At 42.5% G+C, this 26,621-nt stretch overlaps 2 long non-coding RNA genes and 1 pseudogene across 2 annotated transcripts; 1 reads left to right on the top strand and 2 right to left on the bottom strand.

The window, feature by feature from the left end:
- Nucleotides 1-808: 808 nt before the first annotated feature.
- On the bottom strand, nt 809-8,099 carry LOC132006366 (uncharacterized). Its single transcript, XR_009401075.1, has 3 exons — nt 7,876-8,099; nt 3,280-3,563; nt 809-1,160 (listed from the first exon to the last, which is right to left on the bottom strand). It is a non-coding gene; the product is annotated as an uncharacterized LOC132006366 (long non-coding RNA).
- On the top strand, nt 7,185-26,621 carry LOC132006365 (uncharacterized). The gene is made up of 3 exons (XR_009401074.1): nt 7,185-7,460; nt 11,085-11,167; nt 26,292-26,621. It is a non-coding gene; the product is annotated as an uncharacterized LOC132006365 (long non-coding RNA).
- On the bottom strand, nt 12,957-26,212 carry LOC132006572 (glyceraldehyde-3-phosphate dehydrogenase-like; annotated as a pseudogene).

The following is a 26,621-nucleotide window of genomic DNA, read 5'->3' as shown; positions in this document are numbered from 1 at the left end:
TGTGTCACAGTTTATATGACTGGTCCCCTCCTGGTGGACATTGGGATGCTTTTTCGTCTTGCTGATGCTGTGATTTACCAGATATGTGTATAAGGGTATATATAGGATATATATCATTTTCTGTGTGGGCTAATAGATTATAGGGTGATATTCTTAGGAGCACATGGGCAAAAACTCTATGTGTTCAAAACAAACTCCCTTTAAGATGGTTGGGAGGAGGTACTTGGGGTGAACTGGAAGTTCCCCCAGGAAACCTGGGGGACACCTCTGGGACCTTCTGGTCACATCATTTGGAGAACTTGAAAGGCTCATTTCCATCTTTGGAAGATGGAAATGAAAAACAAAACAAAAAACAAAACAAATAAACAAAACACGCACGCTTCTCATGACCCTGGCTTCACCCCTTCCAACCTTCTCCCTCATTTAGTAGGAAAAAAGGAGGAGAAGAATATTCAAGTCTGGCCTAAAAGAGTCCAAGATATTGGCAAGTACATCTTTTAATAAAGCCAGCTTTCCAGTCAGTGAGCCCCAATAAGAACTCTGTAGCATCTAGACTTTACTGGTTTATGCTCACTGAAAGGCAAAGGTTTGTGTCAAAGACAATGCATGAAATGGTTTTGGTAGCATTAAGTCAAGGTTCATCGCCAGACCCAACCAGAAGGAGGCTTGTGAAGGATTGCAAGACATCGAATTATGAAATCAACACTTACTGTTAGTCACGTGCTCACCAAGATAGTTTTCATTTTATTTTTATTTTTGAAGAGGTATTACCTGTAAAATTCAAAGGTACGAAACATCACGCGTGTGCGATTTCTCAACAAGGCTTGCAGCTTTGCTTTGCTTTGCTCCCAGCAGGAGCTGTACTCCGGTCCTCTCACTTCTGGTCCTAGGCCTGGGCCTCTGAGTCAAAAGCTCACTTTTCCTTCGTAACCTTGACCCTGTGGCAATGGGAAGAACCATTGGGACCAGGCAGAGTGTTGATAAGCTCTTGGAATCAGGGTGGATTTACATTCCAGGATGTCTAAAGTAAAATTCTAACATCTTGAAGAACTTTCCTCAGGCATCCCGAAGCAACTCTCACATGTTTCCCAGGGCCTGTCATTGATAAGTTCAACACAACCGCTTTCTGCCAGGCTGTGTTCGTTTTTCTCATTAATTTCCTTAAATTAAGAAAAAAAAAAGAACAAATGATTGAGTAAAACAAAAAACAAGCAAACAACGCAGACAGCCACAACCAGAAAAACCACAGTAGTTCAAAACCATGACGGTGTCGTTTTCCTGTTGTTCATTCCTGTCCTGAGGCAGGCCTGAAGGGGCTCTCAGGGGTCCCTCCCCTCTCTCAAAGCTGGGTGAAATTTTCACCACTGCAGTAAAAATGCATGATGACAATCATATTTGTGACAGGAGACATGTTTTAAAACAGTTGTTTTAAAACAACTGACAGAGTTGCAAGATGGAAAACGACAAGAAAGTGCGATTTTTTTTTTGGAGGGGGAGGGGCGGGCGGATAGGATGCTGGCAAAGGAGACCGGTATTTTCCTTATTAAAAGTTGGAATTCATCCTTTATTTCTGGAGTGAGTCAAGAAAAGCCTCAAGGAAGAAAACTGGGGTAGGGACATTGCATAAGGACAGGACTCGGAGGCCTGGACCATTGGGCTTGCTTGGGCTTGCCCTTGACCTGCTTCTTATTGGGCTTTCCAAAGACACAGTGCTGGTGCCATATGCAAGGGTACAGGCAGTGTAGGGGCCAGGAGAGAGCCAAGTTGTGCTCCCCAGCCCTACCTCTCCCTGTGTGATGTCTCCAATCAACTCAACAGGTGTCTGTGAAGCCCCAAGATCCCCACCCTGGACATGATGCTTGGCGGTCCCAGCAGAGGATCCAAGTCGGATACCCTTCAAATGGGGAGAGAACAGTATGGGCTTTTGTACAGACGGCTCTTTTCCTGTGGGTTTAGGGAAGAGAAATAAAATGTTCTCGCCTTTGTTTTAGGAGAAACCTCTTTCCTACGGCCAACGCTGGAAACTGTGATCTCCTTCTTACAGCTGTCCCTCCCTACACGTTTGGAGCAAGAATCACAGAAGCTGAGACCTTACCAGGGTTGATTCTGACCCTACAGGAGAGGAGAAACAGAGAGCAAACATGAAGAGCAAAGAAGGGAAAGTAGGGAGAAGTTCATTCTGACTTGGAAGAGAAAGTAGTTACTGCCCTCACTGTAAGAGTGAATTTTAAGGAAGTCTCTGGAGCTGAAGACAGGACTCAGGGCATGGAAAGGAATTGAAATACTCCAGGCACATCTTTTTGGAAGTTTTTTTTGGGTTTGTTTTTGGTTTTGCTTGGGGCCTACATGAGATGGGGAGCATTGAGGAGAAGAAGCTAAGTGTACTGAAGGATCTTTAACTCTTTCCTTCCTTGGTTTTTGGACCTGATCATGTTGACCTGGGATCCACTGGCTTTATTCAACCAGTTTTCCCTTTTTAGACTGGCAGTGATACAGGCCAGAAACCTGCTCATACCCGGTGGTAGGGCTGGGCTGCCTCTTGACCCTTCCGCCCAGACCTGGGCAGGATGCACAATTAAAAAAAAAACATTGACCACTTCTTCCTTGGGGACACTGATGCAGACCTTCTTAGAATACACTCACCACCTTAACCACTATGCAAGCAAAGCAGGATATTGGTTTCTTCAACCCCGATGTGTTTTGCCAAATCAGAGTGTTAATACCCCTTCCTCCTGCTCTCTGTATGAATTGGATTACTTAAAGCATCTTTTAGAGACGTCAGCAGTTTAATAGAAGCAATAAGTCAGGGCTGCCCTTGTGTTTTATTTTTCTGCCAGTATTTAGTTAATTAAAGAATGCAAATTAAAACACCTTAATTTATATAATATCAATACCAACGCCTTAAAACATTTGGCATAACTGCTCTGGCACGTCCCTTACATAAACTCTTCAGAGCAGTGCTAATAAAAATGAAAAAAGGTTGTAAATCAAATTTAATTTATTCATCTTCTGTTTGGTACTAAAGCATATGCCAAACTCGTTATTTATGAGTGTGTCATAATAATAGGCATTTTTGTTGGTTGCAAATGACCAAAAAGGTTTCTCCCAGGGATGTGTGTTTTAATTGTCTCTAGGTGCAGCTGTTTTCTGGGCTCTGATCTCTAAGATTTATAATCTTACACCCCTATCTTCAGAAAACTAAAATAGATTTAGATATTGAAAAACATAACGAGCCTAAAAACATGGCAACATCCGCTCACAAAGACACCTGCCACCGACCGTATGTAGATAGACGTATGCGCCATCCGCCATCACCCGCCCTATGGAGGACGGATCTTCAGGTGAGATAAAAGGTTGGTGATTTATATCCGATTTCTTAAATATTCCATTAAGAGGATTATCTCCCAGGAGGCTCAGATACAGACAGCGTCGGAAGGGATTTGGTGCGCAGCTGCTTTCTTGGAAGCCTTGGAGATGAACTACACGTACGTGAATGGATCGCTGAACAACCATTTTCGTCTTTCCCCGTCTTTGTTGATATATTCTTTCTTTATCTGGTAGATCTGAGCATAGAATACATTTTATTCAATCTTGGAGGAAGAACAGTAGGCTCCATTCAGGGGTACTAAAGGATGGCGTGTTCTCCCTGCTTCCCGTGGCAAAGCTCCCCGTGCCCTGTGCAGGCGTCCTTCTCAAACTGCCTTGCTCACCTAGCTTTTGATGTGGGAGAGTTGAGAGAAGTTTTGGAAAAGCCCTCTCCACCCGGATCCCATCCTTTAAAATCCAAGCAAATTCACAAATATGACTCTCTAGCCAGCCCCTGGCCTCCCGACTTGGGAAGCAAAACCTCAGTATGATACTATGCCCTATTGTATCCATTATCTTTTAACGGGAGTATTATGAGCTGGACAGAAGAGGTAGAATACTGGGGTTCCTCATGTGGGGAAATGGTGGGCACAAGTGGCCAAGTGGCATCTTTTTGGGACCGAGGCAGGCGGTACCAAGGAGAGCCAGAGAATGTCCTAGAAAAGTTCACTGCCTCCAGCCCCCAGAACTTCCCAAGATCCTCTGCCTTTCCACTCTGTAGTTCTCGTTGGGCTATGGGAAAAAAGTCTGGTGTGACAGCTACCCCAGGTGTAGGGGCCTGCTGAGCTCTGACCTGCACTGGGACACCTAGCATCAGATTCTCTCTGGGGTAGCACTGGAGGGAGCACTGTGGGCAGTCCCTCAGGGTGTCCACATATACATTCCCACGTGCAGTCGTGGCCATATGCCCTCTCACTTTTTCTTGCTGCATGTCATCTTTAAAAGCTGATCATGACCTTTATATTTATTTATACCCCCCTACCGCCATAAAAGATATGAGGTCGCTTACAATTCAAATCGCAGATACAGTAGAACCTGAAGCCATTAACAGAAAAGTAACAAGATCAGAGCCAAGTACAAAGGAGGAGGGGGAGGAAGAAGCAGAGTTATTATACCAGAGGGGGAAGAAATTTAGATTAAGGAAAGCTAATGCAATTGAGAACAAAACCCAGCTCCTAACTCCCGGGGAGCGTGGTGGGCGACTGCCAGCTATTGTAATAACTGTAGATTACTGCACCTCAAAGGCAGGTTTTAAATGCCTGCCATGCCTGCGGAGGGTTCATTGCCCTGCGAGCTCAGTCAAGCTCCTTTAGCAATCCGAATCTCTGTTTCCTCGTCTGTAAAAAAGTGAGGACTAACTCACTCATCATGGGGCTTTTGTTAGAATACATTTCAACAAGAGCAGTAGCTTTCACTTAGATAGCTACTCTTCTAAGTGTTTTTATTTTCATTTAATTTTCTTTATTTGAGAGAGAGAGAGAGAGCATGAGCAAGGAGGAGAGGCAGAGGGAGACTGGGACACCCTACTGAGCAGGGAGTCCAACGTGGGGGTGGGGTGGGGGTAGGGGGGTGGGGTAGGGTCTTGATCCTAGGACTCTGGGATCATGACCTGAGTCAAAGGCAGACGCTTAACTGACTGAGCCACCCACACGCCCCTCTAAGGGTTTTATGTAGACATTTTAAACACTTTTAAACATCTCTGACATTGATAAAAAGCATTGTGTCACAGATTGTTTCACAGCCTTTTCTTCTTTCCTTGTGAGATCTAAAACTCTAGTGCATTGTGGATTAGATGACATAGGTTATTAACCCGTTCAGCCTTCACAATAACTTCACCAGGTAGGTGCTCTTTTTATCCCATTTTACAGATGAGGAAACGGAGGCATGCAAAATGGAAATGACCTCTCTGAAGGCTGTGTGGCTGGCAAGCAGTGGGGCTGGGAATGTGATCCCAGGCTATCTGACTTCACCCAGACACTATACTGCCTTTCGATAACCATTTCAGCAACAAGAGTTTCTGCAACATTTCAGCGTTGGTCACGGGGGATATAAGATGAGAAGATGCATACTTGTCCCTGGACTCCAGGGAGGACACCGACATGTAAACAGACCACGTCTTGTGGTATTCAGTCCATCAGTGGAAATCCGTCCAAGCCATAGAAGCCAGAAAGGGAAAGATGATTAGTTTCTCTGAAGCCTCTGTCCCAGGGCTCAGCTCTGTAGTAGCAACTACCCTTCCAGCAGGTCAGGAGAAACATGTGTTTTGTTGGCTTTGAGATGATAGGCAATGGACAACTTGAGGGAATGTGTTTGAGTAGAGAACACAATGCACAGGGGCTTCGCCTATGACCATTTCATACACGGATGCTGGAGGAGAGCTGGGGCAGCAGGTCTTAACGGCGCATCATGGTCTCAGGGAGCCTTGGAAGTGTCTTTTGGGGCAGAGACTAAGGGACACATTTGGCCTCCCAAAGGTAGGTGGGATGCTCTGTCCTTGGACACCCAGACCAGGAGGGTGGAGGGCCAGGGGAGGGCCCGAAAAGAGAAAACAAGGGAGGGAAACAAGATTAACCACTTACCTGGAGTAAGAAAAAGCAGCTTAAAAAGGAATGGGAGACAATAGTCTCTGGGATGCAGTGATATGCGGTGAAGGAAGGAGCTGATTTGGAGGGAGTTTGGGACATGGTTTATGTCTTAATGTCCCTGAATTTGGGATGCGATTTTGTCTCTTGGGAGCACATTATCCTTTGAGTCTCAGTTTTATCATCTGTCTAAATGGGCAAAAGGACAGCACACTTATTACCTCACACAGTTAAAAGACCAATTAATATAATAGAGGCGAAAGTGTGTTCCAAACTAAATAGTGCTATGCAAATGTGAGTTATTATTGTTGTCTTTCTAGTTATTATTGTTGTCTTTTCTAGTTATTATTGTTGTCTTTCTTGCTCTCTCATTTCCTTCCTGGCTATTTGAGCTGGGACGGGTCACTACAGGGGGAAGAAGAAGAAAACGCAGGGGAGGGACCTTGCCCACAGTCTTGGGCAGTCACTAAAGCGGCTTGACTTAGAACTTGAAGCTGGAGCCTCCCTCAAGGGGTCTCACAGAACCACCCCGCCCAGGGAGGACGCTTGGAGGCCCCACCCTTAGAGTTCAGGGACTCCGCCCCCTGGGTGGGTGGGGTCCCAGCCTCCGCGACTCCCGGGTCCCCTCGTCCTGGACGCCAGCCCGGGCGCAGCAGGTGAGCAGACGTCACCGGAGAGTCCTGGGCACGTCCTCCTCCCCGCCCAAGTCAAGTTCAGCAGCCAGGAAATCAGAACTTAACTACATAAAGCAAACAAACAAAACCAAAACAAATCCATTCTGACAGAACTTTCCCGATAAAGGACATTTCCTAATATTCCAAGCAGAGTGTTATGAAAGCCTCTTCTGGACCAAAGGAGAACGGGCTGGAAGTCCCGCTGGACCTTAGTCACGGAGGTCTGTGGCCCCTGCCCCTTCCCTGGAGGCCTGGCCTCCCAGGCCGAGGGTGCCCCGATCTGAAGGCGCGACAGGGGCAGCAGGGTGGCTGTCCGGGGACGGGACGGACCGGGTCACAGGCCACTCCGGGGACCGCAGACGCCGACTCCACCTTTTTCGGCCTTTCCCGAGAGGGGGCGAGGAAGGAGGAAGTGGGCGGAGGAAGGAGCGGGGTGCGGGGAGGCGGGAAGGGCCGAGCGGAGCGCGGGTTTGGGAAGGGGGAGGAAGTGAGGCGAGGGCGGAGGAGGTGGGAGCCGGGCGGCCCGGCGAGGGGCGGGGAGAGCGGGGCGGCCACCCGCGGCTCCCGGCCCTCGCCCTCCCGCGAGCCGCGCGGCCTGCCGAGCCGGGCCTGCCCCCCTTGGCAGCAGACAAAAGGCCATTTCTGAGTTACACCGAAAATGTGTTACTTTGCCAGAGGGCCGGGCCGGGTCCGCGGGGCCCAATCGCGGGCCGAGCCGAGCGTCCGCGGAGGGGGGCTGTCAGTCACCGGGCACCCTCGGTGCAAGGGGCCCCTTGTCAACTTCCCCTGCCTTTGAAGTGACTGGGATGGAGGTGCTCAATTAAAAGCCCATCAGTCTGTAAGTAAATCAACGCCTATCAGGCTTGTCACATCAAACAAACGATTATTACCCCAGCCCGCCCACCCCATTAATCTGGCTGCTCCTTCTTGACGGCTCAGGGTCAGGGCCCCGTAAATCCTGTCCTGGATTGCCGCCACCTGGATCGGGATGAAAGCGCCCGGCGCGGCGAGCCGCGCGCTCCGGCATTTCCCCGCCGCCCCGGGAGCGCGGGCGAGGCTGGGCGCTCCGGGTCCGGGGCCCCGAGGGGGGTGGGGAAGAGGTGTGCGGCGGGACGGACACGCCGAGATAGATCCACCGGGTGACCACGGCGCCCAGAAGTGGGGAGAGAGAGAGAGCCTGAGACGACAGGCTAAGATAGAAGTCACTGGATGGAGAGGCCCATGTGGTTGAGACAGGTGCCATAAAAACTCACCCAGAATGCTAAGAACGAATAGACGCCTTTAGAAGAGCGGGAGGTGTACTGGATGGCATTTCTGAGACACTGGGTTCTGAGTCTCAGGGAGTGAGCTGTTCCCCCAGCTCTCCTCTCATTCCCCCTGCTCCCGCACCCGCCCCGCCCCAAGTCACTTAGCGAAGGGAATGGTGGTGGGGAGGGGGGGCGGTGCAGAAGCTCAGGGGTTTTGCTAAGCGATGCCCTGGATCAGACATCAAAATACGTGCTGGTCAGAACTTGGTCTTTTGCAGTAAAAGGATATGAACGAACAAACTGGGCCGTAGTCTCCGGTTCTGATCACTCTTCTGAGCAAGTCGCTGAGAAACAATTTGTTCCAGAGCATTTCTGTTAGACTCTGTGGCTTGTTTTGTGGATTCTTTCTGCTCTGAGATCAAACTCTGGCATGCCCCCTCACTGCAGACCAGAAGGGATAGATGGGGTAGGGGGAAGAGGAGATGAAACAGATGTGTTGGGGGCTAGAAGGAGGAGCTGGTAGGAGGTGAAGAGCAGGGGAGGAGTCAGGAAGAAGGTCAAGCTTCCCACCCAGGAGAACAAGGCCTGCTTTTTCAAGGGCAGGAAAGAACAGTCTTTTCCTCAAATGGCTGTTCCAGAGCTACCCCAAGGCATAGCTCACTCTGAATGGTGATGTTTCATATTTAAGAAGGGCCATCACAGGCTTTCCCCATTGATAGAATGATATGCCAAAGAAATCAAGAAATGGAAGTGGAGCAGGAAAGACTGAAGAAGAGAACTTCCCCGACCCTATCATGGAGCTTGACGTCCAGCCTAGGCGACTTCTAACTAGACAAAGAAAATTCTGGAGAATGAAACAGGACCTCAACAGACACTATATACAAAAATCACTAAATGGATTAAAGATTGAAGACCTGAAACCTTAAAGCTCCTAGAAGAGAATGTAGGGAGTCTGCTCCATGACCTACATTTTTTTTTTTTTATTTGACACCAAAAGTAAAGGCAATAAAAACTAAAATAAGCAAAGGGACTACATCAAACTAAAAAGCTTCTGCACAGCAAAGGGAACCACTAGTGAAACGAAAGGGCTCTCTACTGAATGGGAGAAAATATTTGCAAATCATTTATCTGATAAGAGGTTAATATCCAAAATGTATAAAGAATTCAGACAGCTTTATCACACACACACACACACACACACACACACACACACACCCCACACCAAACCAACAACAACAATAAAAAATCCCAAACTATCCAATTAAAAAATTGGCAGAGGAACTGAATAGATATTTTTCCAAAGAAGACAAACAAATGGACAAGGGGTACACGAAAAGATGCTCGGTGTCACTAATCATCAGGGAAAAAAAAAATCAAAACCACCATGAGAGATAACACCACACTCTTGTTAGAATGGCCATCATCAGAAAAGACAAGAGATCACAAGTACTGGTGAGGATGTAGAGAAAAGGGAGGTCTTGTGCACTGCTGGTGGGAATGTAAATTGGTGCAGCAAGTGTGGAAAATACTCTGGAGGTTCCTCAAAAATTAAAAATAGAACTGCCAGGGGATCCAGCAATGCCACTTTTGGGCATGTATCCAATGGAAATAAAAACAGGATCTCCAAGAAATGCCTATACTCTCCTGTTTATTGCAGTATTATTCGCAGTAACCAAGATGTAGAAACAACTTAAGGGACCATCAGTGGATGAATGGGTAAAGATGTAATTGATGTGTGTGTGTGTGTGTGTGTGTGTGTGTGTGTGTGTGTGTGTAGTGGAATATGATTTAACCATGAGAAAGAAGGAAATCCTGCCATTTGGGACACCATGGATGGATCTTGGGGGCATTATGCTAGGTGAAAAAAATGACCGAGAAGACAAATAATGTATGATGTCATGTATATGTGTAATCTAAAAAAAATTGAATTCATAAAAACAGACTAGAATGGTGATTACCAGGGGCTGGTAGAGTTGAGGAATTGGAGAGATAGTTGACCAATGTTGGTCAAAGAGTATAAACTTCTGGTTATAAGATGATTATAAGATGAGTAAGTTCTAAGGATCTAATTTATGGCATATTAAAATGCTATTAGTTAACTATTGTTAATACAGTTAGTTAAAACACTATATTGTATGTCTGAAGTTTGCTAAGAGAGTTAATCTTAAATGTTCTCGCCCCAAAAGAAATGGTCGTGCTAGGGCAAGATGGAGGTGTCAGCTCTCAATATGGTGATATATGTTGCATTTTACAATAGATGAATCTATCACCTTAAACTTAAACAATGTTGTATGTTAATTATATCTCAACCAAGCAGGGAAACAAAAAATCTGAAAGACATTCAAGCCATGTACATTCATCATCGTCTCTAGGATGGTGTAATAAGAATAGTTTGCTGCAATTCCTGCACAGGCCACCACCACCACTGCCATGTGGTTGGATCAGTGTGAAGGGTTTTCTCTCAAGCCAGCCACCCATCACTCCATTATAAACTCATTCATCCCATCATCAAGACCCAGCAGCATGTATTCCTTATTCCTCTGAGCTGATGGACATGTCGACCCATCCAGAGTGGGAGACCTTTCACAGAGATGAGGAATGGTTTACAGCTACTTTACAATGTGGGAGAATGATTTATCCTTCATATTTTCATTCATTCAACCAACATTTACAGATATTTAATATTTACAACTTAGAGGTTCTTTAAGCCCTGGAGATACAGCGGCAAATATGATGGGCAAGGTCTTTTTAAAGATTTTATTTATTTATTTGACAGAGAGAGAGCACAACCTGGGGAAGCAGAGGCAGAAGGAGAGGGAGAAGCAGATTCTCCACTGAGTGGGGATTCTGATGTGGGGCTCAATCCTAGGACTCTGAGATCAAGACCTGTGCTAAAGGCAGACACTTAACCGCCTGAGCCACCCAGGTGCCCCTTTTATTTATATTTTTAAAAGATTTTATTTATTTATTTGACAGATAGAGATCACAAGTAGGCAGAGAGGCAGGCAGGCAGAGAAAGAGGAGGAAGCAGGCTCCCTGCTGAGCAGAGAGCCTGATGTGGGGCTCGATCCCAGGACCCTGGGATCATGACCTGAGCTGAAAGCAGAGGCTTTAACCCACTGAGCCACCCAGGCTCCTCTATGTGGAAGCTTTTATAAAGAACTGGGGTGTTTGACCTAATTTTTATTTATTTATTATGCGTTCACTGATTACAGGGATATTTGCTAAGCACCTACTATGTCTAAGTAATGGGAGGCAAGGAAGAATCAGAAATGAATCCTATCATCCTGGAGGAGAGGTAAGATACACATCATGAATAAATCACATGCATCGTTTAAAGTGGTAGGGGTCATAAGCCAGAAAAGGACAGGAGAAGAGTTCACAGAGAAAAGGTAATTTATCCGGGTTACTTCTTTCTTAGTGAAGGTCTGAAATTAGGAAACATGGTAACAGTTCAATCATGGCAACCTTTAAATCTATTCTGTAATGTAGTGCCATGTGGGCTTAATGTTTATTGTTATTGTTATTGGCGGTAATGACACTGTAATTCATTGTCGTTGTAATTATGGACACATCACAACACCCCTCTCTCTGAGGCAGGTATTATAAAACTCTGGAACTCGATTTCAGGCCTTGTCAGGAGTCGGGTATGGTTGAGAACTTCCAGAAATCAGGGATGTGCCTCTTATAAGAAGAGGCAGAGCAGTGCAGGGGTGAAACAAACAGGCTCTAAACCAGAGGGCAATTCAAAACCAGCCTTCAGAGGCTGACTCTCAGGCTTGCCTGCTGTGAGGCCATGGGCAAATCACTTGAACTCCCTGTGTGTGTTACCCCATCTGTTCATTTGAGGTGATAACAGTACTGGCTTCATAGGGTTATGTGACAATTAGATGCATGTAATGCATTCACAACAGTGCCCAACAGACAGTATATACTCAGTGATGCCCACCATTCTTAGTGCTCTACCCCAGACAGAGGGACCTCTTGAAAGTACAACCAGCACCATTATATTAATGCATTGTCTTCCTGTATTTAAATATCACTGAAAATAATTTATATTAATTTTTTTTTTTTTTAAAGATTTATTTATTTTGACAGAGAGAAATCACAAGTAGACAGAGAGGCAGCCAGAGAGAGAGAGAGAGTAGCAAGCTCCCTGCTGAGCAGAGAGCCCGATGCGGGACTCGATCCCAGGACCCTGAGATCATGACCTGAGCCGAAGGCAGCGGCTTAATCCACTGAGCCACCCAGGCGCCCATATTAATTTTACTTTAAAAATTCTTCCTGAGTTTAGCACATGGGTTTAAATTGTTTGAATAATTTGTTTTTACTAAAAGATTTTTTTTCACGTTTAATGTGATATTTGATATATACAGAAGGGTATTTTATGCATCAGGAATGTAAACTTTAAGTGTCTGTATACTTCTTCCTTATCCCCTTCCATGGGCTCTCCTTCAGAAGTGGCCACTCTCCTGAATTTTGTGTTTATTATCCCTTTGCTTTTTAAAAAACTAAAAAAATTAAAGTGTAACATAAAAAAGAATAAAATGCACAAATCTTAAGTGCATAGCTTGACTGATTTTTACAAAAGTATACACTTATGTAACCATACCTAGATCAAGATATGGCATATGATTAGTATTCTAGAAGCTTCCCTTGTATCCCTTCCCAGTCAATTCTCTCCCTAGTCTCCCTGCAAAGTAACCACTGTTTTGACTTATATCACCATAGACAAGTTTTGGAATTATTAAGTATGTATTCTCATGTCTGCCTTCTTTCAGTCAGCATTATCTTTGTAAGATTCATCCATGATGTTATACGTGTTAGTAGTTCATTTCTTTTTCATGGTTGAGTGGTATTACATCATATTTACTCATTTGTTCTTGTGTGTGTGTGTGTGTGTGTGTGTGTGTTGGCTGGGTACAGTATACTTTATTGATGGTACAAGATAAGATAGGGCTCCCCAAATACTTCCCCTTCTTTAGGGGGTCTGGGATGGGAACTGTGTAGAGGTTGGGAAATACTCAGTGTGTTGGGGGATGAGTTGGGGCAAGGGCTCCCCAGCAGCTCTCTTCCTCTTGCTCTAACTAGGGCTGGTGGTCCAGCGGGGGGCTCTTACTCCTTGGAGCCATGAGGACCATAAGGTCTACCACCGAACTGCTATAGTCAAATTCATTGTCATACCAGGAAAAGAGCTTACAATTGAAGACAATGCCAGCCCTGGCATCGAAGGTGGAAGAGTGGGTATCACTATTACAGTTTCAGGAGATGACCCGGTGTAGCCCAGGATCCCTGCTTTCCCACCTTCTTGATGTCATCATATTTGGCAACTCTCTCCAGGCATTAGGTCAGATCCATAACTGACACTTTGGGGGCAGGGACACAGAAGATCATGCCAGTGAGCTTCCAGTTCAGCTTGGGGTGAACTTAGCCTTGATTGCACCAGTAGAAGCAGGGATGATGTTCTGGGCATCCTCTTGGCTATCACACCACACTTTTCCAGAGGGACTGTTCATGGTCTTCTGGGTGGCAGTTATGGCATAGACTGTGGTCACAAGTCCCTCCACAATGCCTAAGTTGTCATGGATGACCTTGGCCAGAAGGCTAAGCAGTTGGTGGTGTAGGAGGCATTGCTGACTATCTTGAGGGAGTTGTCATACTTCTCATGGTTCATGGCCATCACAAACATGGGGATATCAGCAGAAGGTCAGAGATGATGACTTCTTGATCCCACCTTCAAGTGAGCCCTAGACTTCTCCATGGTGGTGAAGATCCCAGAGGACTCCACAACATACTCAGCATTAGCATTACTCCCTTTAGTGTTGGTGGGGTCTTGTTCCTGGAAGATGGAGATAAGCTTTCCATGGATGGAGATGGGCTTTCCATTGATGACAAATTTCCTGACAATACTACTGAATTTGCTATGGGTGGAATCCTACCAACACAGGTAGATCATGTAGTTTGGGTCAATGAAGGGGTCACTGATGGTGTCAATATCCAGTTTGCCAGGGTTAAAAGCAGCCCTGGTGACCTAATATGGCCAAATCTGTTGACTCAGACCTTCACCATTGTGTATTGGGGGATGTGGCTGGCACTACACCAAAAGTGGCTGTCTGCCACATGGGGAGAAGCAGAGAGCCCCTTCATTCTACTGTTAATGGACATTTGTGTTGGGTATAATAGGAGTGTAATTGTTGTGTCTTAGTGTATGTACATGTTATAATAAATACTTCTAAAGAATTTTCCAAAGTGGTTGTACCAATTCACATGTCCACCAACAGTGTGTAAGAATTCTAGTTCCTCCATATCTATCCTTGACAACACTTAATATTGTTAGTTAAAATTTTTTTAGGCATTCTGGTGGGTATAGTGGGTTATTTCTCTATATCTATTTTATTGAATCCAACAATTTTTGATGTTATTTTTATTTCCATTCATTTGAGGGTATTTTCTAATCTCCATATGTATTGCAAATATCTATTCTATTCTACAATTTGCCTTTTTTCTTTATTAATGGTATTTTGTTGTTGTTGGCTAGAAGCTTGATATTTTAATGTAGGTTTTTTTTTACATTGACTTATGGGTCAATTAGAAAATTATATTCTTTAATTTCTAAACATCTAGAGATTTTATAGTTATCTCTCTGTTTTGGATCTCTTGTTTGATTTCAGTGTTATCAGAGAATATACTCTGAATGATGTCTATCCTTCAAAATATACTCTAAGACCATGTTAAAATCTCCAACCATACTTGTAAATATCTATGATCTGTCAGTTTTTGCTTTATATATTTTGAAGCTATGTTGTTATGTGTGCACAAATTTTTTAAAAAAGATTTTATTTATTTATTTGACAGACAGAGATTACAAGTAGGCAGAGAGGCAAGCAGAGAGAAAGAGGAGGAAGCAGGCTCCCTGCTCAGCAAGAGAGCCTGATATGGGGCTCGATCCCAGGATCCCGGGCATCAGGGCCTGAGCTGAAGGCAGAGGCTTTAACCTATTAAGCCACCCAGGTGCCCCATGTGTACACACATTTAATACTGCTATATTTTTCTCTTGAACCAACCACTTTATTATTAGGAAATGTAAATTAATAAAATTGCTTGCCTTAAAGTTTACTTTGTCTGATAGTTGTCTAGATACAACATTTTTCTTTTGAATAATCTCTGCTTGGTGTATCTTTTTCCATCCATCCTTTTAGTTTTAGCATTTTCCAGTTATCTGCTACTATATAACAAAACACCCCAAAACAGTGGCATAAACCAACAACTCAGAGATGTTATGGGTCAGGAATTTGCACAGAGCTTAGCAGAGATGCCTTATCTCTGTTCTACAATGTCTGGAATTGTGATTGGAAAGACTTAAATGGTTGGGAGCTAGAGTCATCTGGAGATTTTTCACACACACACACACACACACACACACACACACACACACACACACACATCTTGTACTTGGACCAGGCTAACTGGAGACTGAGCTCAGCTAGGAGTGTTGCTGGAGTGTGCCCATGCCCCTTCTATGTAACTCAGGCTTTTTTATAGCACGTAAGGCTCAGGGTAGTCAGGCTCTTACAAAGAGGGCTCAGAGCTCCAAGAGCAAATGCTTCATCAAACAAGGCATAAGTTGCCCAGCCTTTATCACCTGCCCTTGAAAAAAAGTGTTACTTCTGCCATATACTATTGGCTGAAGGAATCAAAAACCTGTTCAAATAAGGGAGGGGAGTTAAACCCCCACCTTTAATGAGGAGAATCAAAGGATTTGTGGCTATGTTTTAAACCTTCCACATAGCTTTTCATTCTGTAATCTTATGTTTAAGATGTATTGCCGTACAGGAATACCTCATTTCATTACTTTTTGCTTTATTGCACTTTGCAGATATTACATTTTTTATAGATTGAAGGTTCATGGCAACCTTGTGATGAGCAAGCCTATCAGTGACATTTTTTTCCAACAGCATTTGCTCACTTTGTGTTTTGTGTCACATTTTGGTAATTCTCAAAATATTTTAAACTTTATCATTATCATTAGATATATTTTTATAGTGATCTATGACCCCTGAAATCCCAGATGATGGTAAGCAATTTTTGCAATAAAGCATTTTTTAAAATTATGCACTTTTTAAAAGATAATGCTATTGTATATTTAATAGACTACAGCATAGTGTAGACAACTTTTATATGTACTGGGAAAGCCAAAAATTCATCCGACTTGTTTTATTGCAATATTTGCTTTATTGTGGTGGTCTGGAACCAAATCCTCAATGTCTCTGAGGTATGCCTGTAACATACAGTTGGATTTTATTTATTTTTATCCAGTCTCACAATCCTTGTCTTTTAATTGGGGAATTTGGTCCATTTATATTTAAAGTAACTACTGGCAGCAAGGTTTAAACCTATCATTTTACTATTTACCTTATATTTGTTCCATTGTTTGTTAATTTTGTTCTCTTTTCTTTCCTTTGGCTTAATGAGGTATTTAAAAAAATCATTTCCCTACTCTATTAGATTGTTATTTGTACATTCTTTTATTATTCATTAGTGATTACCCCGGAGATTGCATCATGTATGATTGTTTTGTTATAACCTATCTTAAATGAACACGTCTATCACTTCTATCACTTCCTGGACAGTGCAATAACCTTATAACACTTTATTGTTTATTTTATTATTTTTAAAAGATTTTATTTACTTATTTGGCAGAGAGAGACACAGCAAGGGAGGGAACACAAGCAGGGGGAGTGGGAGAGGGAGAAGCAGGCTTCCTGCCAAGCAGGGAGCCCGATGTGGGCCTTGATGCAGGGCTTGATTCCCAGGACCCTGGGATCATGACCTGAGCCAAAGGCAGATGCTTAATGACTGAGCCACCCAGGCACCCCAACGTTATAACACTTTAACTCTATTTACTCTCCTTTTGTTTTTTGTGGTATTGTTAACACATATTTAATTCCCCATATACTTTGAGCTCCACAGATATTAGTATTATTGTTTTATACAGTGAATATTAATTTAGATTTATCCATAAATTTTACCAAAAGTTGCTGTTCTCTCTTCTTGCGTTACTGTGTTTCCATCTGGAAGCATTTATCTTCTGCCCGAAAAAATCATTTTAGTGTTTCTTCTAATGCAGATATGCTAATGATAAATTATCTCAGTTTTTGTTTATCTAAAAATTTTTTATTTTGTCCTTTATTATGTCCTCATATGTGAAAGATATTTACACTGAGTATAGAGTTTTAGGTTAGCAATTGCTTTCTTGCAGTAATTTAAACATTTCCTTTAACTGTCTTATCGTTTCCATTTTTTCTATTGCTTAGTTGTCAGTTTATTTTTGTTCTTTAAAAAAAAATATGTGTCCTCTCCCCCTCCCTGGCTACTTTTAAGATTTTTCTCTTTAGCTTTGTTTTTTAGCAGTATTTCTGTGACTATCTAAACATGGTTTTCCTTGTATTAATCTTGCTTTGGTTTTGTAGAAGTTCTTTATTCTATGTTTGATGTTTTCATCATTTTTTGAAAATTCTCAGCCAGTATTTCTTTGAAAACTGCTTCTATCCCATTATCTCTCTCCTCTCCAGCTGGGACTCCAGTGATAAATATACTGGATGTATTTAGCATGTGCTTAGACCTCTTATGCTCTCCCCTCACCCCTCATTTTTTCATTCCTTTTCCTCTATGCTTTATTATCCTCTCTTTGGAAATATCTAATCTGCTCTTGAACCCCTCTGTTAATTCTTAATTTCAATAATTTTATTGGTTTATTTCTAGGATTTCCATTTGACTCTTCCCTTAACAGATTCAGTTCTTTGGTAAAATTTGCTATCCTTTTCTTTATTTTCTTGAATATATCAATCATAGTTTCTTTAAAGTCACTATCTGATAACTCTAATTAATATGGATCACTGTTTTTTCTGTTATTTGTTTTTTCCCCTCTGGATTTTGAGTCACTTGACACTATTTCTTGGCATTCTCGGTAATTATATTTCTAAGATTCAAGTAGCTGTTGCAAGTAGCTGTAATTCATGTATTTTTACTAATTTATAGTATTATAGTGTGACTTGACCACAGAATTGACCATTGTCTTGTTGATGGTCATGTGCTTAGTAGAGTAATTAAAAAATATCACTCATTCTAAGCTTCTTGAAATATTTAAAATTAATTTTAAATAAATTAAAATAAATTAATTAAAATTAATTTAAAATAATTAATTCTGTAGTTACTTTGAGTCTTAGAGAGCAAGCCAGTACAGTGTGTTTGGACCACACTGGCAATGGATGATTTCAATGATGCAAGTACTAGAATGTGCTGTGATTATGATTTTTCTATTATGGTCTTACTCTGTATCCCCAAAGAAGTCCATTAACTTTTCAGAGCTGTTTGTTTGCAGTTGATTTGGCCATGTGGGTGGATAGTTGGCTTCACAAGCGGACACAAAAATCTGGAGCTGGACTGGATCAGTTCATTCTCAGTGGAGTGAAATGGAGGGAGTATGATAAGACCAGATTTATTTAGTCATTCTCTTGAAGAAGTCATGAATAGAATTGGAATAAAAACTCAGGAAGCTGGTGCCTGTTCATGATTCCAGTCTCATGGGAAAACGTTCCAGCTCCAAAGCACATGTTCGTCATCTGAAGTCCTTGAGATAATTATTCAGAGTGCCCCTGGGTGTTTTGTTGGAGCATGGGCATATATAGTGGAAGCAGTGTGAGGAAATGGAAAGAATATAAACTGCATTCACACTGACTTAGGTTTGAATCTTGGCTTTGACACCTATTATATTTTTACAAAAATGTCTAGTTAACTCTTCATCTTCACTTTTCTCATCTGTAAGGTGGACAGGCAGGACATGCTAGTACCTTCCTAACTGGATTCTAGGGAAGATTACATGCCAACTTGTATGAAAGATGCCCAACATAATATCTGGTGATATTGGGTGTTCAATCAAAGATTGCTTTGTGGGCACCTGGGTGGCTCAGTGGGTTAAGCCTCTGCCTTTGGCCCAGGTCATGATCTCAGGGTCCTGGGATCCAGTCCCGCATCGGGCTCTCTGCTCGGCAGGGAGCCTGCTTCCTCCCCTCTCTCTCTTTGCCTGCCTCTCTGCCTACTTGTGATTTCTGTCAAATAAATAAATAAAATCTTAAAAAAGATAGCTTTGTGTCATTGGCATCACTGTCATCCTCATTATTATTACCACCACCATAATAAGGAAAGCTCTGGAAATGAGCATGGCTCTGGGCCTCACAGGAAGTCCTAACATCTTTGCTGTTATGCTCTTCAGTGTGGCAAGTTTGTGCCCCTGTATAAGTTCCTAAGTTATTGCTGTTTTCCAGGCACTGGCCATTACATCGGACTTTTTCTTCAAAGAGGGAAGGAGAAATGTTCTAACTAATTAGAAATGGGGTAGTCGGATTTAGGGCAAGACCTACTATAATGATTAGTCAAAAGTCTATGGAGTGACAATCAATTTGAAGGGAAGACAGGTTATATAGCAATATGCACCAGGGAATCCACACATAGCAAAAGATTTTTATCAGTGCTACGGGGCTTAAAGCTGTCACTGAATTCAGCTGACTTTTAAATACACTGACAGCTGACATACACATAGGCTAAGAAGAGAACAAGTTTAGGAGCCAATCAGATCCTGGGGAGATAAACTAATGATGTGCCATCAGCTTGGTTTTGTGTTCCAGTTGAAGTTAGAGGTTCACAGAGCAAGGTCTCATCAATCAGATTTTAACATAACTTTTGTTCATTTGTTGGGTTGTTTATTTATGAAACATTATTTATGAATATCTCCCATGGGCCCAGAACACTATGTGAGGTGCTCTGGGGGATATAGAAAGGTGTCTGTCTGTCTATGTATCTATCTATCATCATCTATTTATCATTTACGTATCTATCTATGTACCTATCTATCATCTATTCTGCTGCAAAGGAGCTTTGAGTTTGGTGAGTTCCTTTATATGGTTTATATATGTGGAGGTAGCATTAAAACACAGATTAAAGTGGTGAGGTCACAAGGTCATAAGAGATGTGCCAGTTAATTTCAGGGGAGTTCAGAAGAGGAAGAGAACACTTCCAGTAGGTAGATGGTGTAAATCCTGTTGGCTATTCCTGCTGCTCCACTCTCTAACTTCTCCATGTCATTGCCTCCCTAGTAATTCTAAAACACTACTTTCAGCCTGTTCAGCTTTTTCTTAAAACCCTTAAATGATTTTCTATTTCCCACTGAACAAATTTCAAAGTTTCTTTCAGATTGTTCTATTATCTCTAGTTCTGCAGATGTAATTTCTTCCCTCTTTTTTGGGATGGGTTTGGCAGTGTGGGGTTTGCTTGCTCTGTTTTTGGCCTTCTTCATATATTCTGTGATTTTGGTCTGAGTGCATCTTTCCTTGGGGATGTTGTTGGTGAGAATTTTTTTCCTTTTGGTGTCTTGGGTTGTGTGATCATCCTGTGCTTGCCTCTGCCTGGCCCCAAGAGTTTCTGTACTGAGCTATGAATGAATTAGGGTTTTTACCTCAAAGGGCTTCCACACATGGCCTTGGAACTATATTCTAAGCTGATAAACATTCTAATTTCTGGTTATGGCTAGCCTAAGCTTTATTGGTTCTTGGATTCATGTACAGAGCCAAGCTCATGCCGGTGAGGTTATGGGGCTTTTGATCTTGACTTAACATCAAGATCCCAGCCCCCATGGTTTGTGCTTTATTGAAGTGCTACAAGCTTTATGTGGATCACTTTCTAAATCTGTATCTTTAGCCCTAACTTGACCCCTGACCAAACTCCAGAGTTATAGTCTCCTATACCCAACTGCCCATTTGTCAACTCTATTTGGTTATCTTATGGCCATGTTAACGTGGTCAAAACAGGACTATGGATTTGTTAATATACATATATGTTAAACACATCACCGTGGGATATATATGAATAAATATGTTTTTTTTTTAAAGATTTTATTTATTTATTTGACAGAGAGAGATCACAAGTAGGCAGAGAGGCAGGCAGAGAGAGAGAGGAGGAAGCAGGCTCCCAGCTGAGCAGAGAGCCTGATGCGGGACTCGATCCCAACATCCTGAGACCATGACCTGAGCCGAAGGCAGCGGCTTAACCCACTGAGCCACCCAGGCGCCCTGAATAAATATGTATTAAATGCCTATTATATACAGTCACTTTAGTGGCTGTTATCTCGTTTATGTCATTGTCTGTATGCATTATAGGTAAATGTATGACACAACATATATATATATAGAGAGAGAGCATAGTTATCTTGATAACCGAGATATGCTTTGCAACATTCTCAAGATTTATAAGTATATGCTTTTTAGATAACAGCAGTCCTACCACTAAGTGCCTCCCTTTTCATGAGTGCACAGTTCTGCTTTTCTTACTGGGATGAGGAGCAGCTCTCAGGTTTCCTTCCTGCTTGAGTTTGAAACAGTGTGGTTCACCCACTAACTATGTACATCAGGATTGCTGGAGTTCTTGTTAGAAAGATTGCTTTTTGGACTCTCTGAAGCTAAACTTTCTGGGGATAGGGCTCAGAAAAACATACTTTTAACAAGTTCTACTTATTCTTAAGTGCACTGTGGTTGAGGACCACAGCTCAACTCCCTTTTCTCCTTTGGCAATTCATCTAAAATATTTCTAGAAGAGACTGTTCCAGGGAGCCCAGAAAAGAGGCAGCTGAATCACAGCCATTCCTTTCCACACAGAAGATGCCATGAAAGCCAGGGGGACTTGGTTTGGCCACATTTACTGCCAGGTACATCTTGCTGAGTGGTAATATTGGACTCTCCACTTGAACTTTCCAGAACTACAATCACTACTTTAAAAAAGTTCTCAGCACTTTTCATCTTATTGGTCAAAACACATAAATGTGAGCAGAGGATGACACCTAGATATCATTATGGCTTGACCAACTGTCCTGGTTTGCCTGAGACTGAGAGGTTTGATGGGATCCATGAGTTTTAGTGGATGAGTTGGTCATCCTCACAAATATGCCTTCTGGGTCAGTTTATGAGTGGAAACTAAATGCATCAGGAAATAATAGAATTGACAAATATGGGATGAAATATATTTGGGGATTAGTCAGATTTGTGGTGCAGGATTGAATGGTTCATGATGTTGAAGAATGGGCAGTTTCTCTCAACCTTCAATAAAGGCTTTGTATCCACCATGTTGTATGGTGTGGGCATGTTTCTTCCAATTCATGCTGAGATTGAGAATAGTGGTGACAACACAGTTGGAGTGAGGAAATTTGTTTCTTAGCTCTGAAAGCAGGCTGCCCTTTCTGACCTAACAATGGGTTGTTATGTGGCTTGTTGTATGTCCCTAAGGTGTTGTGAGAGCAAATAAAGTGAACAATTTGTTAGGGGGAGGGGGACATGGTGGGTATCGCTTCCCATTCTCTGATCAGAAGTTGTGATCAGATCTGGTGGCTGCTGTCTCTGCTGTTCCTTTTAACATGCTCTCCAGTTCAGATGACTTACCATTAAGCAAGGAGATCAGTGCCCAGTGTCTACAAACTTTTAAAGATTTTTTGAAATGATGAGAAAAAATTTTTTCAGTTGAAGAAAACGTTTTTATATATAATATAAATACATTGGTTTTTATAGCAATGTAGTCATAATATATAATTTTAATATAAACATCCAAATATTCATTTACTATATTAACATATATAATTAATATATTAATATATAACAATACATAACAATATATTAATATATAATAATCAAGACATTAATTTTATAGCAATGTAGCAATAAAATATAACTTTAAATTATATAAAATAATTTATATATTCTATATTATATTATTAATTAATAACAATTATAATTATAAACATATTTATAATTATACAATATAATATGTTTAAAATTATAATCAATATATATTTATAACAAATATAATTTATATTTATAATATATAAGTATTATTATAGAATATATCATATATTTAAAATTATAATTCTAAAATAATTACTAATTATATAAATGATATAATATACTATTATATAAAATTCATAAAATAAAAATTTAAACTATTAAACTATTAAGATGTATATTTAAATGTTTTTTAAAAAAGATTTTATTTATTTATTTGGCAGAGAGAGAGAGATCACAAGTAGGCAGAGAGGCAAGCCGAGAGAGAGAGGGGGAAGCAGGCTCCCTGCTGAGCATAGAGCCTGTTGCGGGTCTCGATCCCAGGATCCTGAGATCATGACCTGAGCTGAAAGTAGAGGCTTAACCACTGAGCAACCCAGGCACCCCTAACTTTTTTTTAATAGAGGAAAGGGCCCATGAAGGCAAAGCATGTAGGTCCCACAAAAGCCATAATGTGGCCCTACTTCTCAGGGTGGCAGCTATTTGGCACTGTCTCCTGGGCAAAGAAAAAAGCCTTGGGAGTCACCAACCTCTGAAACGGGGCTGGGCTGAGGGGAGAACCATGGAGGACATGTCCAGATGTGGATCTGTGGGAGAAGAACAGGTGACTGTGGGGGACACAAGACATGGGAACTGTCTAGAAAATGAAGAGTTTGCAGAGTGGAATGCTGGTTGGATTCACTTCTAGACTAGCTAGACGAGGGAAGTGAGTTCTGGGTGGAGGTTCCTTGATGCGGTTTCCCAGTGTACTGTGGCAGGCGTTCACCAGTATCCCCCACTCTCCTCCTCCTTCGACAGTAATCCCCTGTGCTGCACTGGATAATATGCTCCAGAAAGAGACGTCCTAGTCCTAACTCCTGGTGCCTGTGAATGTGCCCCTCTTTGCAAATAGCATCTTAGCAGTATAATCTCACATTAAGATAACTGGTGTCTCTATACACCGGAAAGGAAAGGAAGGTTTGCATCCTGAAACACAAAGGCTGTGTGATCATGGTGTCAGAAATTGGAGAGATGCAGTCAAAGGCAAGAACACTAAGGGTTGTCAGCTGCCACCGGAAGCTGGGGGAGCAGGATGGGGGTGTTTCTCCCTCAGAACCTCCAGAACCAGTTCTGCCAACATCTGGATTTTGGACTTCTGGCTTCTTGAACCATAAAAGAATAAATCTCTGTTTATATCACTCAGTTTGTGGTACTGTATGATGGCAGCCCTAGGAAACCCAATATATCCCCCAAATTGTGCTACCCACATGGCCTCTCACAGTAAGACTACAACTCCCAGCCTCCCTTGCAGCTAGGTGTTGCTGTTCCTTATGACTTGGTTCTAGTCATTGGGATGTGAACTCCAGTAATGTGCACAGCTTTCTAGCTGTACCTTTAAACACCAGGGTAATCTGGTGCCTTGCCTTGCTCTTTTCCTTTTCTTCTGGCTGGAATGTACTCAGAATGGAAGAGCCACAGTAGTCAGCTGAAATTACAAAATGGAAACTACATGTTGAGTCTGTGAGGACCATGTGCTTGAAGGACCTGGAGTCCTGATATGACGGCTCTGCCTTCCTGTCCCGGATTATTTACACTTCGCTCCTTAGGTGTGGAGGAAATGAGCTATCATGTGTGAGCCACCATTAGTTTGACTTTTACTATAGCCATTGAATGTTTTCTCTGAGGAATACAGTTCTCTTTAGTCCAGAGTCTTTCTTTATCGCTGCCCCTGTCAGATACCGATATTTGAAAAGGACATCTGGCCTTATTGTCAATAGGACCAATGTTTTGAGGTTTTCTTTTTTTTTTTCCTTCCTTCCTTCCTGATGATGGGAACAGATTGCATTTAGTTGCTTCTCCCAACCCCCAGACATAGCTCCTCCATCCATTGGGACACATGTATGCGTGGGTCGGGCCAGGAGGAAGATTGTTGCCAGGAAAAATCTCCTTATGGGACTTGAATATGCAGCCTTGACCTCATCATCGGGAGCTGGCTTTCCCTCAGCAGATTCCTAGCCGGATTTGGGGGCTCTGGCACCCCCTAATCCCGGTTCTTATCAGAACCTAGCCAGGCAGGGGAATAAGGTGACCCTTTGCGGCTTCCAGTAACCAGGTCTTTTTCCCTGGGAGCAGAAATGCCTGTTACCATGCTAATCTTGGTGTGTCTGTTTGGGTTTCTTAAGAATGGTTCCTTTCTATTTCTGCATGGGAAGTGCTGGCAAAGCTTCTCAGGGTAAGACCTGTGCCATGTGTGCGTGCACATAGGGTGGTGAACAGCAGATGCGTTCACCCTTTCCTCGGTGGTTTCTTTGTGGCAATGGCACTCTTTTATTCCCAAAACAATCCTGAAAGGTAAGAATTATTCTCCATATCTTACCCATGCCTAAGCCGGTACACGCATAGCTTGAGCACCTGCGAGCAGCAGAGTTCAAACCTAGTTTCTACATTTGCTTTCGATGAACTTTTCCATATAAACGAATCACACCATTTGTTATGACTGTAAAGCACAATGGGAGAGTAGAAATTCTGTCAATGTTTGCCTCATCTGATTATGGAACTGGCCACTCTGGAAATACAAGCAGAAGAATTATCTTTGGGGACCTGTGTTACTTTGGTTTTCCTTTGTACAGTTTATTTCTGCCTCCTTGCTCTTCCTCATCTTCTTGCACACTTAAGAGTGACAATAGCAACCAAGCACCCCTGGTTATGTTAGAGAAGGTGGATTTCCAGACTGATGAAGCTGGTGAAAGTTTTTGTTTCAACCCATTGACTGTGTTTATCATTTGTTTCCTTGTTTTCCAGTATGTCCGTTCTTTCATTAATAGCGCTGATTTTGAAACATTCTAGACTTTTATTTTTAATTAATTAATTAGTTAATTAAAAAATAATATCCATCAGTTGTTAATTAGATTTCTGGAGCTTCCTGCTGGAAAGAGTCTGAGACCAGACCCAGGCTAGGAGAGGAGAGAGTGTCTTGATCCACTCTTTTTTTTTTTTTTAAAAAAAGATTTTATTTATTTATTTGCTACAGAGAGAGAGAGGACAAGCAAGGGGAGCAGCCGGCAGAGGGAGAGGGAGAAACAGGCTCCCCGCTCAGCTGGAAGCCAGATGTGTGACTGGATCCTAGGACTCCAGGATCAAGATCTGAGCCGAAGGCAGATGCTTAAACAACTGAGCCACCCAGGCATCCCTCTAGGCTCTTTTTATCAGGAAAAATCGTATTTGCATTAGCATGAATTTCATTACACAAAAACTTGCATTTGCATGTGGACCAAGTAAAAAAGGAATTTTTTTTTAGTAGCATTAATTTTCAAGTTAAAAATTAACAAAGAATAGTATTGGAGTGTACTGCCATCTTCTTGTTTCCCTATAATTAAAAATATGTAATATAATTGTGATGAAATTTTGGATTTTATGTCATATAAGCACATGAGTGTGTTTGTGTAGATGGGTTTATCTGTGGGCTCCCACATACATACCCACATGTACACACATTCACTTTCGGCTCCCCTCTTTTCCTCTGATCACTTTATGGTGCAGACTCCTCTCTTCTTCCTTCTTCAGGTTGCTAATGGGCAGTGGGAGAGTGAGGAGAAGCACTATCCCTCTCTCTGGGGCTGACCTCACTTTGCACCAGTGTTTTGATGTCCCAAGGGGAGCTTGAGAAACAGCACCTGGAAGTTTCAAAGGGCGATGTTGCCCTTCAAGTTCGCATTGAATGAAGAGGAACTCTGACTCCGCCCTACGTCTTCTTGATGCCTCAGGACATGGCAGCCCTCAAAGCCTGTAGTTCTTCCTTCTGGGTATCATTAGGTACTAGAGGGGACAATTTGATCTTTTTTATTTTGCCTCCCTCACCCTGGCAACCCCTCCTTGCTCACATTCAGAATTTTA

This window comes from Mustela nigripes, chromosome 18 (assembly GCF_022355385.1).
Source record: "Mustela nigripes isolate SB6536 chromosome 18, MUSNIG.SB6536, whole genome shotgun sequence".
NCBI lineage: Eukaryota > Metazoa > Chordata > Mammalia > Carnivora > Mustelidae > Mustela > Mustela nigripes.
This window is presented reverse-complemented; position numbering and strand designations above follow the sequence as displayed.